The 17,651-nt window shown below is 41.5% G+C and overlaps 1 non-coding gene across 1 annotated transcript; it reads right to left on the bottom strand.

The window, feature by feature from the left end:
- Positions 1-14,479: 14,479 nt before the first annotated feature.
- On the bottom strand, positions 14,480-14,587 carry LOC130956182 (small nucleolar RNA R71). Its single transcript, XR_009077028.1, has one exon. It is a non-coding gene; the product is annotated as a small nucleolar RNA R71 (small nucleolar RNA).
- Positions 14,588-17,651: the final 3,064 nt, after the last annotated feature.

Here is a 17,651-nt window from a genome sequence, read left to right as displayed (position 1 = left end):
AAGGAGGTTCGGCTATGAGGGAGAAGAAGGGGTTGTGTTGTGTGAAAATGAAGTAGAAGGGAACGGTATTTATAGGGAGAGGGGAGGGTGGGTGTTCGGCCAATTTGGGTGGGAATGGGTGGGAAATTGAATTTGAATTTTATGAAGGTAGGTGGGGTATATGGGGAAGAGTGGGGTGATGTGAATGGTGAATGGGGTAATTGGGAAGAGGAATTGAGGTGATTGGTGATGGGTGTTGGGAAGTGTGACATGGGGAGTAGAGAGAATGAGATTTAGGATTAGGAGAGTGTGATTAGGATTAAAAGGTAAGGTGGGAATATGGTAGGTGGGGATCCTGTGGGGTCCACAGATCCTGTGGGGTGATCCTGTGGGGTCCACAGATCTTGAGGTGTAAACAAATACCATTCCTTCACCATATAGGCATGTAAAATGCCTTCATGCATCATTCTGGCATTCAAACGCCCATTGGTGCATGTTCTGGGCGTTCAACGCCCATGTAATGCATGTTTCTGGCGTTGAACGCCAGTTTCATGCTTGTTTCTGGCGTTCAGCGCCAGTTTGTCTTCTCTGTGCACGTTCCTGGCGTTTAACGCCAGGTTGTTGCTTGTTTCTGGCGTTCAGCGCCAGAATGGTGCTCTGTTCTGGCGTTGAACGCCGGCCAGATGCACCTTACTGGCGTTGAACGCCAGTCTGCGCTACCTCCAGGGTGAAAATTTTTTTCTTCTGTTTTTGACTCTGTTTTTAATTTTTTTTGATTTTTTTGTGACTCCTCATGATCATGTACCTAATTAAACACAAAAATAACAAAGAAACAAAATAAAATAAAATTAGATAAATAAAATTGGGTTGCCTCCCAACAAGCGCTTCTTTAATGTCAATAGCTTGACAGTGGCTCTCATAGAGCCACAAGGTGATCAGGTCAGTTTTAGTGTGGTCCCAACACCAAACTTAGAGTTTGGATATGGGGTTGGAACACCAAACTTAGAGTTTGGTTGTGGCCTCACAACACCAAACTTAAAGTTTGACTGTGTGGGCTCTTCTTGACCTTGAACTGAGAGAAGCTCTTCATGCTTACTCTCTTTTGTCACAGAGGGATGGCCATGTGCCTTAAACACAAGGTAGTCCCCATTCAATTGAAGGACTAATTCACCTCTGTTGACATCTATCACAGCTCCTGCTGTGGCTAGGAAAGGTCTTCCTAGGATGATGCATTCATCATCTTCCTTCCTAGTGTCTAGGATTATGAAATCAGTAGGTATGTAAAGGCCTTCAACCTTTACTAGCACATCCTCTACTATTCCATAAGCTTGTCTCATTGACTTGTCTGCCAATTGTAATGAGAACAAGGCAGGTTGTACCTCAATGATCCCCAGCTTCTCCATTACAGAGAGTGGCATAAGATTTATCCCTGACCCCAGATCACATAGAGCTTTTTCAAAGCTCATGGTGCCAATGGTACAAGGTATTGAGAACTTGCCAGGATCTTGCTTCTTTTGAGGTAGAGTTCTCTGAATCCAAGTATCTAGTTCATTAATGAGCAAGGGAGGTTCACTTTCCCAAGTCTCATTACCAAACAGCTTGGCATTCAGCTTCATGATAGCTCCTAAGTATTGAGCAACTTGCTCTCCAGTCACATCTTCATCCTCTTCAGAGGATGAATAGTCTTCAGAACTCATGAATGGCAGAAGGAGATTTAATGGAATCTCTATGGTCTCTAGATGAGCCTCAGATTCCTCAGGATCCTTGATAGGAAACTCCTTCTTGCTTGAGGGACGTCCCAGGAGGTCTTTCTCACTAGGATTTTCATCCTCCTCCTCCCTTGTGCATTCGGCCATATTGACTATGTCAATGGCCTTGCACTCTCCTTTTGGATTCTCTTCTGCATTGCTTGGGAGAATACTGGGAGGAGTTTCAATGACTTTCTTACTCAGCTGGCCCACTTGTGCCTCCAAATTTCTAATGGAGGATCTTGTTTCATTCATGAAACTGAAAGTGGCCTTTGACAGATCAGAGATTACATTGGCTAAATTAGAAGTGTTTTGTTCAGAATTCTCTGTCTGTTGCTGAGAAGATGATGGATATGGCTTGCTATTGCCTAGCCTGTTGCGTCCACCATTGTTAAAACCTTGTTGAGGTTTTTGTTGATCCTTCCATGAGAAATTTGGATGATTTCTCCATGATGAGTTATAGGTGTTTCCATAAGGTTCACCCATGTAATTAACCTCTGCCATGGCAGGGTTCTCAGGATCATAAGCTTCTTCAGAAGCTGCCTCTCTAGTATTGTTGGATGCATGTTGCAATCCATTCAGATTTTGAGAGATCATGTTGACCTGTTGAGTCAACACTTTGTTCTGAGCCAATATGGCATTCAGAGTATCAATTTCAAGAACTCCTTTCTTCTGAGGTATCCCATTGTTCACAGAATTCCTCTCAGAAGTGTACATGAACTGGTTGTTTGCAACCATGTCAATGAGTTCTTGAGCCTCTTCAGGCGTTTTCTTCAGGTGAATAGATCCACCTGCAGAATGATCCAATGACATTTTCGAAAATTCAGAGAGACCATAGTAGAATATATCTAGTAAGGTCCATTCTGAAAACATGTCAGATGGACATCTTTTGGTCAGCTGCTTGTATCTTTCCCAAGCTTCATAGAGGGATTCACCATCTTGTTGTTTGAAGGTTTGAACATCCACTCTCAGCTTGCTCAGCTTTTGAGGAGGAAAGAATTTATCCAAGAAGGCAGTGACCAGCTTATCCCATGAGTCCAGGCTATCCTTGGGTTGTGAATCCAACCATACTCTGGCTCTGTCTCTTACAGCAAAAGGGAAAAGCATGAGTCTGTAGACTTCAGGATCAACCCCATTCGTCTTTACAGTCTCACAGATCTGCAAGAACTCAGTTAAAAACTGATAAGGATCTTCAGATGGAAGTCCATAAAACTTGCAGTTTTGTTGCATTAAAGCAACTAGTTGAGGCTTAAGCTCAAAGTTATTGGCTCCAATGGCAGGAATGGAGATGCTTCTTCCATCAAACTTGGACGTTGGCTTTGTGAAGTCACCAAGCATTCTCCTTGCATTATTATTATTTTCGGCTGCCATCTCCTTCTCTTGTTCGAAAATTTCTGAAAGGTTGTTTCTGGATTGTTGTAATTTAGCTTCTCTTAATTTTCTCTTCAGAGTCCTTTCAGGTTCTGGATCAATTTCAACAAGAGTGCCTTTATCCTTGTTCCTGCTCATATGAAAGAGAAGAAAACAAAAAAAGAAAGAGGAATCCTCTATGTCACAGTATAGAGATTCCTTTATGTTAGTAGAAAAAGAAGGGGTAGAAAAATGAAGAATGGATTCGGATTTATGGATGAAGAGAGGTGAAGAGAAGTGTTAGTAATTAAATAATTAAATAGAATAAGAGAAGAGAAGGGAGATTTCGAAAATAATTTTGAAAAAGGATTAGTAATTTTCGAAAATTAAATATAAAATAAGATTAAAATTAAAACATGAAACAATTAGTTAATTAAAAAGAATTTTTGAAAAAGGGATGAGATATTTTCGAAAATTAGAGAGGGAAAAGTAGTTAGGTGGTTTTGAAAAAGATAAGAAACAAACAAAAAGTTAGTTAGTTGATTGAAAAAGATTTGAAATCAGAATTGAAAAAGATAAGAAGATAGTAAGTTAAATAAGATATTTTGAAATCAAATTTTGAAAAAGATAAAATTTTTGAGAAAGATAAAATAAAAGATAAAAAGATTTAATTCAAAAATTTTAAAATTATTTACTTCACTAACAAGAAACTACAAGATAAGATTCTAGAACTTAAAGATTGAACCTTTCTTAACAAGAAAGTAACAAACTTCAAATTTTTGAACCAATCACATTAATTATTAGTGAATTTTCGAAAATTAGATGTAAAGATAAGAAAAAGATTTTGAAAATATTTTGAAAAAGATTTTTAAAATTTTCGAAAAAATAGAAAAAATGAAAAAGATATGATTTTTGAAAAAGATTTTAGAAAGATAAGATTTTTAAAATTGAAATTTTGACTTGACTTATAAGAAACAACTAATTTTGAAAATTTTTTTTTTTTTGACCAAGTCAACCCAAAATTTCGAAAATTTGGAGGGAAATAAGGAAAAGATATATTTTTGATTTTTGAATGTTTAATTATGAGAGAGAAAAACAACAAAAATACTCAATGCATGAAATTTTTAGATCAAAACCTTGAATGCATGCAAGAATGCTATGAATGTCAAGATGAACACCAAGAACACTTTGAAGATCATGATGAACATCAAGGACATATTTTTGAAAAATTTTTGATGCAAAGAAAACATGCAAGACACCAAACTTAGAAATCTTTAATGCATGGACTCTAACAAACAAAAAATGCATATGAAAAACAACAAACAACACAAAACAAGAAATCATCAAGATCAAACAAGAGGACTTATCAAGAACAACTTGAAGATCATGAAGAACATTATGAATGCATGGGATTTTCGAAAAATGCAAGAAAAATTTTTAAAGCATGCAATTGACACCAAACTTAAAAATTGACTCAAGACTCAAACAAGAAACACAAAATATTTTTGGTTTTTTTATGAATTTATGATTTTTTTAATATTTTTATTAATTTTTTTTTTCGAAAATAAAGTTTAGAAAAACGAAAAATAAAAGAAAAATTTTGAAAAAGATTTTTGAAAAGAAAATTACCTAATCTGAGCAACAAGATGAACCGTCAATTGTCCATACTCGAACAATCCCCGGCAACGGCGCCAAAAACTTAGTGGACGAAATTGTGATCCATGTTCTAACTATTTTGAGATGAAAGCTTCTTATGGCACTGGTTGAATTCACAACTCCGTTCAACTAACCAGCAAGTGTACTGGGTCGTCCAAGTAATAAACCTTACGTGAGTAAGGGTCGATCCCACAGAGATTGTTGGTATGAAGCAAGCTATGGTCACCTTGTAAATCTCAGTTAGGCAGAGTAAAATTGTTTATGGTTTCGAAAATAAATAATAAAAAGAAATATTAAAAGGGATAGAATACTTATGCAGATTCATTGGTAGGAATTTCAGATAAGCATATGGAGATGTTGTAAGGCTCAAGGACGCCTGCTCTCCCACTGCTTCTACTCAATCCTTCTTACTCCTTTCCATGGCAAGCTGTGTATAGGGGTTCACCATCAGCGGTGGCTACTTTCAATCCTCTCGGGAAATGGTCCTCTGCGGCTGTCACTCGCATGGCTAATCGTCTGGAGGCATCACCCATGGTTGATGGCTACATCCCATCCTCGCAGTGAAAACTACGCTCACGCACTCTGTCACAGCACGGCTAATCACTGGTTGGTTCCCGCGCCTACTGGAATAGAATCCCTTGATTCTTTTGCGTTTGTCATCACGCCCAGCACTTGCAAGTCTGAAGCACGTCACAATCATTCATTACCGGAATCCTACTCGGAATACCACAGACAAGGTGAGACTTTCCGGATCCTCATAAATGCCGCCATCTATCTAGCTTATACCACGAAGATTCTGTTGGCGAATCTAAGAGATACACATTCAAGCTCTGTTGCATGTAGAACGGAAGTGGTTGTCAATCACGTGCGTTCATAAGTGGGAATGATAATGAGGGTTATTTAATCATCACAATCATCATATTCTTGGGTGCAAATGAATATCTTGGAATAAGAATAAGAGAGAATTGAATAAAAGAAAATAGAACTGCATTAATACTTGAGGTACAGCAGAGCTCCATACCCTTAATCTATGGTGTGCAGAAACTCCACCGTTGAAAATACATAAGTAAAAGGTTCAGGCATGGCCGAATGGCCAGCCCCCTAAAACGTGATCAATAGACTCTTAGGATGAAGAATAAAACAAAACTGAGACCAAAGATGTCTAATACATTAGTAAATCATCCTATTTATAATAAACTAGCTCCTAGGGTTTACATGAGTAAGTAATTGATGCATAAATCCACTTCCGGGGCCCACTTGGTGTATGTTTGGGCTGAGCTTGATCAATCCACGAGCTGAGGCTTCTCTTGGAGTTGAACTCCGAGTTATGACGTGTTTTGGGCGTTCAACTCCGGATCATGACGTTTTTCTGGCGTTTAACTCCAGACAGCAGCATGTACTTGGCGTTCAACGCCAAGTTACGTCGTCAATTTCCGAATAAAGTATGGACTATTATATATTGCTGGAAAGCCCTGGATGTCTACTTTCCAACGCCGTTGAGAGCGCGCCAATTGGAGTTCTGTACCTCCAGAAAATCCATTTCGAGTGCAGGGAGATCAGAATCCAACAGCATCAGCAGTCCTTTTGTCAGCCTTTTTCAGAGTTTTGCTCAAATCCCTCAATTTCAGTCAGAATTTACCTGAAATCACAGAAAAACACACAAACTCATAGTAAAGTCCAGAAATGTGAATTTAACATAAAAACTAATGAAAACATCCCTAAAAGTAGCTTAAACTTACTAAAAATTACCTAAAAACAATGCCAAAAAGCGTATAAATTATCCGCTCATCAGTCGTGCTGTCCGACCCGGGATGTTCTACAGACAAAGCGACCGACCTCTTCAGGTCAGGACAACCCGATCTCTTCTCAAAGAGCTCGGCCAAGTCACAGAAAGGCCCAAACAAAGGACCCAAATAGAGGAACACGTCCCAAATCCGAGGGCGGCCCAAGCCCGTAGAAATAAAGGGGGTTCCCTTGAAGATACGAGGACCTCAGTTAAAGATAAGATAAAGATAAGATAAGATAACTAACTTATCTCATCCAAAGAGGTCACTCTACACCATTATAAATACACTGGAGCACCCAGGTATAACTCATACTCTGATTCTACTCAATACCTACTTAATACCCTTGCTAACTTAAGCATCGGAGTCCCTTGCAGGTACCCCCCACCCTCCGGGAATGAAGGAATCAGCATCACCACCAAGTCCAATAAGTCGGACACAAACCATTCCAACCAGTACAGAAGATCTCGTCCGAGATCGACCTACAGTTTCAGGTAACCCTCGGAACATTGGCGCCATTTTCGGGGACCCTGGAAGTCATCCCATTACCATGGTGGACGACCATGACAATGACCACACTTCAGATCTAGAAGAAAGCACGCCGCACAAAAACGTGGGCACAACACCAAAGGATACTCCCCAAGTCAATAATAAAAACTCCCCAGACGAGGGAGCCTTGGAGGCATTCCAAAATCGGCTAAAATAACATGAGGAAGATGCCTTATGACAACAAGAGGCCGAGAAGGATCTGCAAAGAGAAATAAGGTGACGCCGGGAACTGGAAACAAAACTCCTAAAACTTGAAGCCAATGTCAAGACAAAAGCCAGCCAATTCGGTCCCGAAGATAATGCACAAAAGGAGCAAGACCCATTCACCAAAGAAATCATGAAGACAAAAATCCCAAAGGACTTTAAACTCCCAGATATGACCTTATACGACGGCACTACAGATCCCAGCCATCATCTCAGCAACTTCAGAAGCAGAATGTACCTCACCGATGCCTCAGATGCAGTTCGTTGCAAAGCCTTTCCAACTACTTTAACAAAAACAGCAATTAGATGGTTCGACAATCTCTCTCCTAGGTCCATCTCAAGTTTCGACGACTTGGCTAAAAAATTCCTGGCGAGATTCTCCATCCAAAAGGACAAAGCTAAACATGCTCCGAGCTTACTAGGAATGAGACAAGGGGAGCGGGAAACCCTGCGAAACTATATGGAGAGATTCAACAAAACATGCATGGATATACAAAACCTTCCAACAGAAGCTGCCATCATGGGTCTCATTAATGGTCTGCGAGAAGGGCCTTTTAGTCAATCCATATCAAAGAGGTATCCCACATCTCTGAACGAGGTGCAGGAGTGAGCGGAAAAGTACATCAACATGGAGGAAAACTCCCAATTAGGAGAGACCTCAAAAGCATGGTTCACCCATCGGGATAAAGACAAAGATTCCAGAAAAAAGGAAGATCGACATGGAGAGAAAATAAAAAGGTACCACAATTAAACCCCTCTTCGGGTGTCTCTTGTGGATGTCTACAGAGAAGTTTGCAACAAAAAAAAAATACCACCAGCTCGACCACTCAAAGGCAAAAAAAGAGGAGGAAACCGGACTGAATATTGTGAATACCATCGGATCTGCGGGCACTCCACCAACGAGTGTTTTGACTTAAAAAACGTCATAGAAAAGCTTGTGCGAGAAGGGAGTTTAGATCGATACCTGGCCACCCACGAGGATGAACAAAGGAAAAGGAGAAGAGCAGAAGATGTCGGACCAACTATGCGATCATCCCGGACACCAGAGAGACACGTCCACATGATACACGGTGGATTCGCCGGGGGAGGAATCTCCAAGTCATCCCGCAAAAGACATCTCAAAGACATATATCACGTCGCAGAAAGAAAGGAAGCACCCGACATCCCGGCAATCACTTTTACCAAGGAAGACGCATCCGGCATCACAACAGGACATGACGATCCCATGGTCATCACTATTATACTGGCAAACGCAAATCTCCATCGCACACTGATAGACCAGGAGAGCTCTGCCGATATCTTATTCAAAACCGCCTTCAACAAACTCGGCTTAGAAGAAAAAGAACCCAGAGCATATCCGAACAGCCTGTTCGGGTTAGGAGATACCCCGGGTCAACCAATGGGATACATTCCGCTCCATACAACTGTTGGAAAGGGAAGTCAGTCAAGAACACTCAAAATAGATTACATCGTCGTTGACGTAAGCTCAGCCTACAATGCCTTGATAAGTCGGACAACGTTAAATCAACTCGGCGCAATAGTCTCGACTTCGCATCTATGCATGAAGTTCCCAACCGCAGAAGGAATAGCCACAGTAAATGTAGACCAGAAAATGATGCGCCGCTGTTACAACGAAAGTCTAAACCTCAGAGGCGGAGGTGAAGAATTCCACACAATCGAGCTTAGTGGAGTTCGGAGGCAGAAGGAGCTTCACCCACAACCTGAAGGAGAAATAGAGCAAATTTAGATCGGGAACACCCCGGACCAAATAACCAACGTCGGCACACTCCTAAAAGGGGACATAAAAGAATCACTCATACAGTTCCTACGCAGCAACGCCGACCTCTTTGCGTGGAAGGCCGCAGATATGCCAGGTATAGATCCCAAACTAATGTGCCATAAGCTAGCAGTCTACCCAGGATCTCGGTTGGTACAACAAAGACGCAGAAAGCTAGGACCCGAACGCTCTCAAGCAGTGGAAGAACAGGTACGAGCTCTACTGGAGGCAGGCTTCATAAGAGAAGTCAAATACCCGTTATGGCTTGCTAATGTCGTTTTGGTAAAAAAGTCAAATGGGAAGTGGAGAATGTGCACCGACTATACCGATCTCAACAAAGCTTGCCCGAAAGATCCTTATCCACTCCCAAACATTGACGCACTGGTAGATGCCTCCTCTGGATACAAATATCTCTCCTTTATGGACGCATACTCAGGATATAACCGAATCCCAATGTACCCACCAGACCAAGAAAAAACCTCTTTCTTAACCCAGAGGAAAACTACTGCTACATTGTTATGCCTTTCGGTCTCAAAAATGCAAGAGCCACTTACCAAAGATTAATGAATAAAGTTTTTTCAGATCACATCGGAAAGGTCATGGAGGTCTACGTAGACGACATGCTAGTGAAGACGCAAAACGAAGAGATGTTATTATTTGACCTGAGACAAGTATTCAACACCATAAGACAACACAGCATGCGACTCAATCCCACAAAATGTACCTTCGCAGTAGAAGCGGGTAAATTCTTGGGTTTTATGATCACACAGAGAGGAATCGAGGCAAACCCGGACAAGTGCAGGGCCGTACTTGACATGAAAAGCCCGACTTGTATCAAAGAAGTACAACAACTCAATGGACGGCTGGCAGCCTTGTCCAGGTTCCTGGCGGGATCCGCAATAAGATCTCTCCCCTTCTACGCCACTCTAAGGAAGGGAAAGGAATTTGAATAGACAGTTGAATGCGAGCAAGCCTTCCAAGACTTCAAGAAATTTCTGGGACAGCCACCTATATTAAGTCGACCACGGGAAGGGGAACCACTCATCTTGTACCTCGCAGTGGGAAATCAGGCAATAGCCTCAGCACTGGTCTGAGAAGACAACAGCGGGCAGCAACCCATATACTTTATCAGCAAAGCATTGCAAGGAGCCGAGCTGAACTACTAGAAAATAGAAAAGTTCGCTTACGCTCGCCTAATAACATCTCGACGACCTCGCCCATATTTCCAGTCTCACACCATTAAAATTTGAACCAACCAGCCCATAAAAGGAATCCTACGAAAAACAGACTTGGTGGGCAGAATCTTGCAATGGGCAGTCGAGTTGTACAAGTTCAATCTTCAATACAAAGCTCGGACAGCCATCAAATCCCAATATCTGGCCAACTTCATTGCGGAATTTACGGACACACCGGAAATCCCCACAGAATGGCATCTATACGTGGACGGCTCCTCAAATAAAACGGGAAGTGGCACAGGCGTAATAATTGAAAGCAACCAGGGGACCCAGATCGAACTCTCCCTCAAATTTGGGTTTCCTGCCTCAAACAATCAAGCGGAATATGAGGCACTTCTAGCTGGTTTGAAGCTGGCTAGGGAAGTTGGAGCTCAAAAACTTATCATCTTCAGCGACTTACAGGTAGTCACATCACAAATAACAGGCAGCTACCAAGCCAAATATCCCACTATGAAAAAGTACCTGGACAAAACCAGGGAACAGCTCGGACAACTCGGAAAGTACGAGATTCGACACATACCCCGAGAACAGAATGCCCGGGCCGATGCACTCTCAAAGCTAGCCAGCACCAAACCAGAAGGCAACAATAAAAGCCTTATCCAAGAAATTTTACAAAAACCATCAATCTCAGAAGAAGAAAAAGTCCTAGCCATAACAGGTCGCGATCAGGGATGGATGACCCCCATAATCAATTACCTCACAACGGAGGCCCTCCCTACAAATGAGAAAGAGGCAAATAGGTTAAAACGGGAAGCACAATTGATGAGCAGATAATTTGTACGCTTTTTGGCATTGTTTTTAGTATGTTTTTAGTATATTTGGTTTAGTTTTTAGTATATTTCTATTAGTTTTTAGTTAAAATTCACTTTTTTGGACTTTACTATGAGTTTGTGTATTTTTTTGTGATTTCAGGTATTTTCTGGCTGAAATTGAGGGACCTGAGCAAAAATCTGATTCAGAGACTGAAAAGGACTGCAGATGCTGTTGGATTCTGACCTCCCTGAACTCGAAGTGGATTTTCTAGAGCAACAGAAGCCCAATTGGCGAGCTCTCAACGGCGTTGGAAAGTAGACATCCTGGGCTTTCCAGCAATATATGATAGTTCATACTTTGCCCAAGATTTGATGGCCCAAACCGGCGTTCAAAGTCACCTTCAGAAATTCCAGCGTTAAACGCCGGAACTGGCACCAAAATGGGAGTTAAACGCCCAAACTGGCACAAAAGCTGGCGTTTAACTCCAAGAAGAGTCTCTACACGAAAATGCTTCATTGCTCAGCCCAGGCACACACCAAGTGGGCCCGGAAGTGGATTTTTATGTCATTTACTCATCTCTGTAAACCTTAGGCTACTAGTTCTCTATAAGTAGGACCTTTTACTATTGTATTGAGAGACCGGGGGGTAGCTATCTTTGTTGTTAGGCTATCTTAGATCATTGAGAGGCTGGCCATTCGGCCATGCCTAGACCTTGTTCTTATGTATTTTCAACGGTGGAGTTTCTACACACCATAGATTAAGGTGTGGAGCTCTGCTGTACCTCGAGTATTAATGCAATTACTATTGTTCTTCTATTCAATTCTGTGAGATCAGAGTCTTCGTGGTATAGGCTAGAACTGATGGCGGCATTCAAGAGAATCCGGAAGGTCTAACCTTGTCTGTGGTATTCTGAGTAGGATTCAATGATTGAATGACTGTGACATGCTTCAAACTCCTGAAGGCGGGGCGTTAGTGACAGACGCAAAAGAATATCTGGATTCTATTCCGGCTTGATCGAGAACCGACAGATGGATAGCCGTGCCGTGACAGGGTGCGTTGAACATTTCCACTGAGAGGATGGGAGGTAGCCACTGACAACGGTGAAACCCGTGCATAAGCTTGCCATGGAAAGGAGTAAGAAGGATTGGATGAAGACAGTAGGAAAGCAGAGAGACGGAAGGGACACAGCATCTTCATGCGCTTATCTGAAATTCCCACCAATGAATTACATAAGTATCTCTATCTTTATCTTTATGTTTTATTCGTATATCACCATATCCATTTGAGTTTGCCTGACTAAGATTTACAAGATGACCATAGCTCGCTTCATACCAACAATCTCCGTGGGATCGACCCTTACTCGCGTAAGGTTTATTACTTGGACGACCCAGTGCACTTGCTGGTTAGTTTTGCGAAGTTGTGTTTATGCCATGGTATTGAACACCAAGTTTTTGGGGTTCCTTACCGGGGATTATGAGAGTTGTGAAAAGTATTGTTCACAATTTCGCGCACCAAGTTTTTGGCGCCGTTGCCGGGGATTGTTTCGTGTATGGACAACTGACGGTTCATCTTGTTGCTTAGATTAAGTATTTTTTAGAATTCTTAAGAATGAGTTCTAGAGTTTCATGATGATCTGTTGAAGTCTGGTTGGCTGTGAAGCCATGTCTAATCTTATTAGACCGAGGTTTCAACTAATCATCACAAGAGCTTGTTGATCTCTATCAATCTTGCTATTGGAGCAATGATCTGCTAAGGCTTGGCTGGCTATTGGCCATGTCTAGTGTTTTGGACCGAAGCTTTCTTTGACAGCTTGGCTGGCTGTGAAGCCATGTCTAATTCCTAGACCGGAGTCTTAGACTAGCATTGCAATGATTCCTGGAATCCAAATTAAGAATTCTGAAACCTTTATTTTCTATTTCCATATAATTTTCGAAAAATCCAAAAAAATTTCAAAATCATAAAAACCAAAAATATTTTATGTTTCTTGTTTGAGTCTAGTGTCTAATTTTAAGTTTGGTGTCTTGCATGCATTGTTTATTTGATCTTGGTTCTATTTTCAAGTCAATAGTACAGGGAACTGAAGATTCAGAACATGCAGCAGAGGAATTACACAAAAAAAGCTGGGCGTTCAAAACGCCCAGTGAAGAAGGACAGACTGGCGTTTAAACGCCAGCCAGGGTGCCTGGCTGGGCGTTTAACGCCCAAAAAGGTAGTGCATTGGGCGTTAAACGCCAGAATGTGCACCATTCTGGGCGTTTAACGCCAGGATGGCACAAGGGGGAGGATTTTGTTTCCAAATCAATTTTTTTCAAGTTTTCAAAGTTTTTCAAAATCAAATCTTTTTCAAATCATATCTTTTCAATCAAATGTTTTCAAAATCAATTTCTTTCCTTTTTCAAAGATACTTGCTATCAATTAATGATTTGATTCAACATTTCAAGTATGTTGCCTTTTCTGTTGAGAAAGGTTTAATGTTTGAATCATATATTTTCTTGATAGCCAAGTTATTAATTTTTTAAAATCAAATCTTTTTAAAATTGTTTTCAAATCATATCTTCTCAATCATATCTTTTTAATCACATCTTTTTCAAAACAGTTTTCAATCATATCTTTTTGATTTCTAATTTCAAAGTCTTTTTCAAAAATTACTTGATTTCTTTCCCACTCTTGATTTTCGAAAATCAATTAAAGTTTTTCAAAATTTTTTTAAAAAATCCTTTTAACTTAATTTTCGAAAAAGCTCTTCCCCTCTTCTCACATCCTTCTATTTATGGAGTACCACTCCTCCTCAATGCACAATTCGAACTCTGTCTGACTAAGTTCGAATTCTTCTCCTTCTTCCTTCTATTTTTCTTCTTCTCTGACACCTCAAGGAATCTCTATACTGTGACATAGAGGATTCCACATTTTCTTGTTCTCTTCTCTTTCATATGAGCAGGAACAAAGACAAAAGCATTCTTGTTGAAGCTGACCCTGAACCTGAAAGGACCTTGAAGCGAAAGCTAAGAGAAGCTAAGGCACAACTCTCTGTAGAGGACCTAACAGAAATCTTCAAAGAAGAAGACATGGCAGCCGAAAACAACAACATTGCAAACAATACAAGGAAGGTGCTGGGTGACTTTACTGCACCTACTCCCGACTTCTATGGGAGCAAACAACTTTGAGCTTAAGCCTCAATTAGTTTCTCTAATGCAACAGAATTGCAAGTTCCATGGACTTCCATTGGAAGATCCTCATCAGTTCTTAGCTGAATTCTTGCAAATCTGTGACACTGTCAAGACTAATGGGGTTAACCCTGAGGTCTACAGACTTATGCTATTCCCTTTTGCTGTAAGAGACAGAGCTAGGACATGGTTGGACTCACAACCTAAAGAAAGCCTGGACTCATGGGAAAAGCTAGTCAATGCCTTCTTGGCAAAGTTCTTTCCACCTCAAAAATTGAGTAAGCTTAGAGTGGAAGTCCAAACCTTCAGACAGAAGGATGGAGAATCCCTCTATGAAGCTTGGGAAAGATACAAACAATTGATCAGAAAATGTCCTTCTGACATGCTTTCTGAATGGAGCATCATAGGTATTTTCTATGATGGTCTCTCTGAACTATCCAAGATGTCTTTGGATAGCTCTACTGGAGGATCTCTTCATCTAAAGAAGACGCCTACAGAAGCTCAAGAACTAATTGAAATGGTTGCAAATAACCAATTCATGTACACTTCTGAAAGGAATCCTGTGAACAATGGGACTAATCAGAAGAAAGGAGTTCTTGAGATTGATACTCTGAATGCCATTCTGGCTCAGAACAAGATATTGACTCAACAAGTCAATTTGATTTCTCAAAGTCTGTCTGGAATGCAAAATGCACCAAGCAGTACTAAGGATGCTTCATCTGAAGAAGAAGCTTATGATCCTGAGAACCCTTCAATGGAAGAGGTGAATTACATGGGAGAACCCTATGGAAACACCTATAATTCTTCATGGAGAAATCAGCCAAATCTCTCATGGAAGGATCAACAGAGACCTCAACAAGGTTTCAATAACAATAATGGTGGAAGAAACAGGTTTAGCAATGGCAAGCCTTTTCCATCATCTTCTCAGTAACAGACAGAGAATTCTAAGCAGAACCACTCTGACTTAGCAACCATGGTCTCTGATCTAATCAAAACCACTCAAAGTTTCATGACTGAAACAAGGTCCTCCATTAGGAATTTGGAGGCACAAGTGGGACAGCTGAGCAAGAAAATTACTAAACTCCCTCCTAGTACTCTTCCAAGCAATACAGAAGAAAATCCAAAAGGAGAGTGCAAGGCCATCAACATGGCCGAATTTGGAGAGGAAGGAGAGGAAGTGAACGCCACTGAGGAAGACCTCAATGGGCGTGCACTAGCCTCCAATGAGTTCCCTAATGAGGAACCATGGGAATCTGAGGCTCAAAATGAGACCATAGAGATTCTATTGGACTTACTTCTGCCTTTCATGAGCTCTGATGAGTATTCCTCCTCTGAAGAGGATGAGTATGTCACTGAAGAGCAAGTTGCTAAATACCTTGGAGCAATCATGAAGCTAAATGACAAGTTATTTGGAAATGAGACTTGGGAGAACGAACCTCCTTTGCTCACCAAAGAATTGGATGACTTGTCTAGGAAGAAATTACCTCAAAAGAGGCAGGACCCTGGGAAGTTCTCCATACCTTGTACCATAGGCACATTGACCTTCAAGAAGGCTCTGTGTGACTTAGGGTCAAGTGTAAACCTCATGCCTCTCTCTGTAATGGAGAAGCTAGGGATCTTTGAGGTACAAGCTGCAAGAATCTCACTAGAGATGGCAGACAATTCAAGAAAACAAGCTTATGGACTTGTAGAGGATGTTCTGGTAAAAATTGAAGACCATTACATCCCTGCTGATTTCATAGTCCTAGAGACTGGGAAGTGCATGGATGAATCTATCATCCTTGGCAGACCCTTCCTAGCCACAGCAAAGGCTGTGATTGATGTTGATGGAGGTGAACTGATCATTCAAGTGAATGAAGAATCCTTTGTGTTTAAGGCTCAAGGATATCCCTCTGTCACCATGGAGAGGAAGCATAAAGAGCTTCTCTCAAATCAGAGTCAAACAGAGCCCCCACAGTCAAACTCTAAGTTTGGTGTTGGGAGGCCACAACCAACTTCTAAGTTTGGTGCTGAACCCCTACACTCAAGCTCTAAAGTTTGGTGTTGGGAGGTTCCAACATTGCTCTGAGCATTTGTGAGGCTCCATGAGAGCCCTCTGTCAAGCTACTGACATTAAAGAAGCGCTTGTTGGGAGGCAACCCAATGTCATATTTTATCTATTTTTCTTTGTTATTTTATGTTTTCTGTAGGTTGATGATCATGAGAAGTCACAAAATCAATTGAAAAAGTAAAAACAGAATGAAAAACAGGAAGAAAAACAGCACACCCTGGAGGAAGAACCTACTGGCGTTTAAATGCCAGTAAGGCTAGCAGATGGGCGTTTAACGCCCAGTCTGGCACCATTCTGGGTGTTTAACGCCAGAAAGGGGCACCAGACTGGCGTTAAATGCCAGAAAAGGGCAAGAACTTGGCGTTAAACGCCAGAAATGGGCACCAACCCGGCGTTTAACGCCAAAATTGGCTCAAAACGCATTTTTGCATGCCATTTGGTGCAGGGATGACTTTTCCTTGACACCTCAGGATCTGTGGACCCCACAGGATCCCCACCAACCCCACCACTCTCTCTCTTCTTCACCCATTCACCAATCACCTCAACACTTCTTCCTCAAAAACCCTTCACCTATCAAATCCCATCTTTCTCTTCACCACTCACATCCATTCTTCATAAAACCCCACCTACCTCACCTTCATATTCAAACCACTTTCCCTCCCAAACTCACCCTCCCATAGCCGAACCATAACCCTTCCCCCACTCCTATATATACCCATCTTCACTCCTTCATTTTCCCACAACCTCAACACCACTTCTTCCCCTTTTTGGCCGAACACTAAGCCATTCCCTTCTTTCTCATTTCTTCTTCTTCTACTCTCTTCTTTCTTCTTTTGCTCGAGGACGAGCAAACCTTTTAAGTTTGGTGTGGTAAAAGCAGTGCTTTTTATTTTTCCATAACCATTTACGGCATCCAAGGCCGGAGAAACCTCTAGAAAGAGGAAAGGGAAGGCAAAAGCTTCCACCTCCGAGTCATGGGAGATGGAGAGATTCATCTCAAGGGTGCATCAAGACCACTTCTATGAAGTTGTGGCCTTGAAGAAGGTGATCCCCGAGGTCCCTTTTTCACTCAAAAAGAGTGAATATCCGGAGATCCGACATGAGATCCGAAGAAGAGGTTGGGAAGTTCTTACCAACCCCATTCAACAAGTCGGAATCTTAATGGTTCAAGAGTTCTATGCCAATGCATGGATCACCAAGAACCATGATCAAAGTGTGCACCCGGATCCAAAGAATTGGCTTACTATGGTTCAGGGAAAATACTTGGATTTTAGTCCGGAAAATGTAAGGTTGGCATTCAACTTGCCTATGATGCAAGGAGATGAACATCCTTACACTAGAAGGGTCAACTTTGATCAAAGGTTGGACCAAGTCCTCACTGACATTTGTGAAGAGGGCGCCC

Source organism: Arachis stenosperma, chromosome 1 (genome assembly GCF_014773155.1).
Source record: "Arachis stenosperma cultivar V10309 chromosome 1, arast.V10309.gnm1.PFL2, whole genome shotgun sequence".
Classification (NCBI taxonomy): Eukaryota; Viridiplantae; Streptophyta; class Magnoliopsida; order Fabales; family Fabaceae; genus Arachis; species Arachis stenosperma.
Note: the sequence above shows the minus strand (reverse complement) of the source record. Positions and strands in the feature narration are given on the sequence as shown.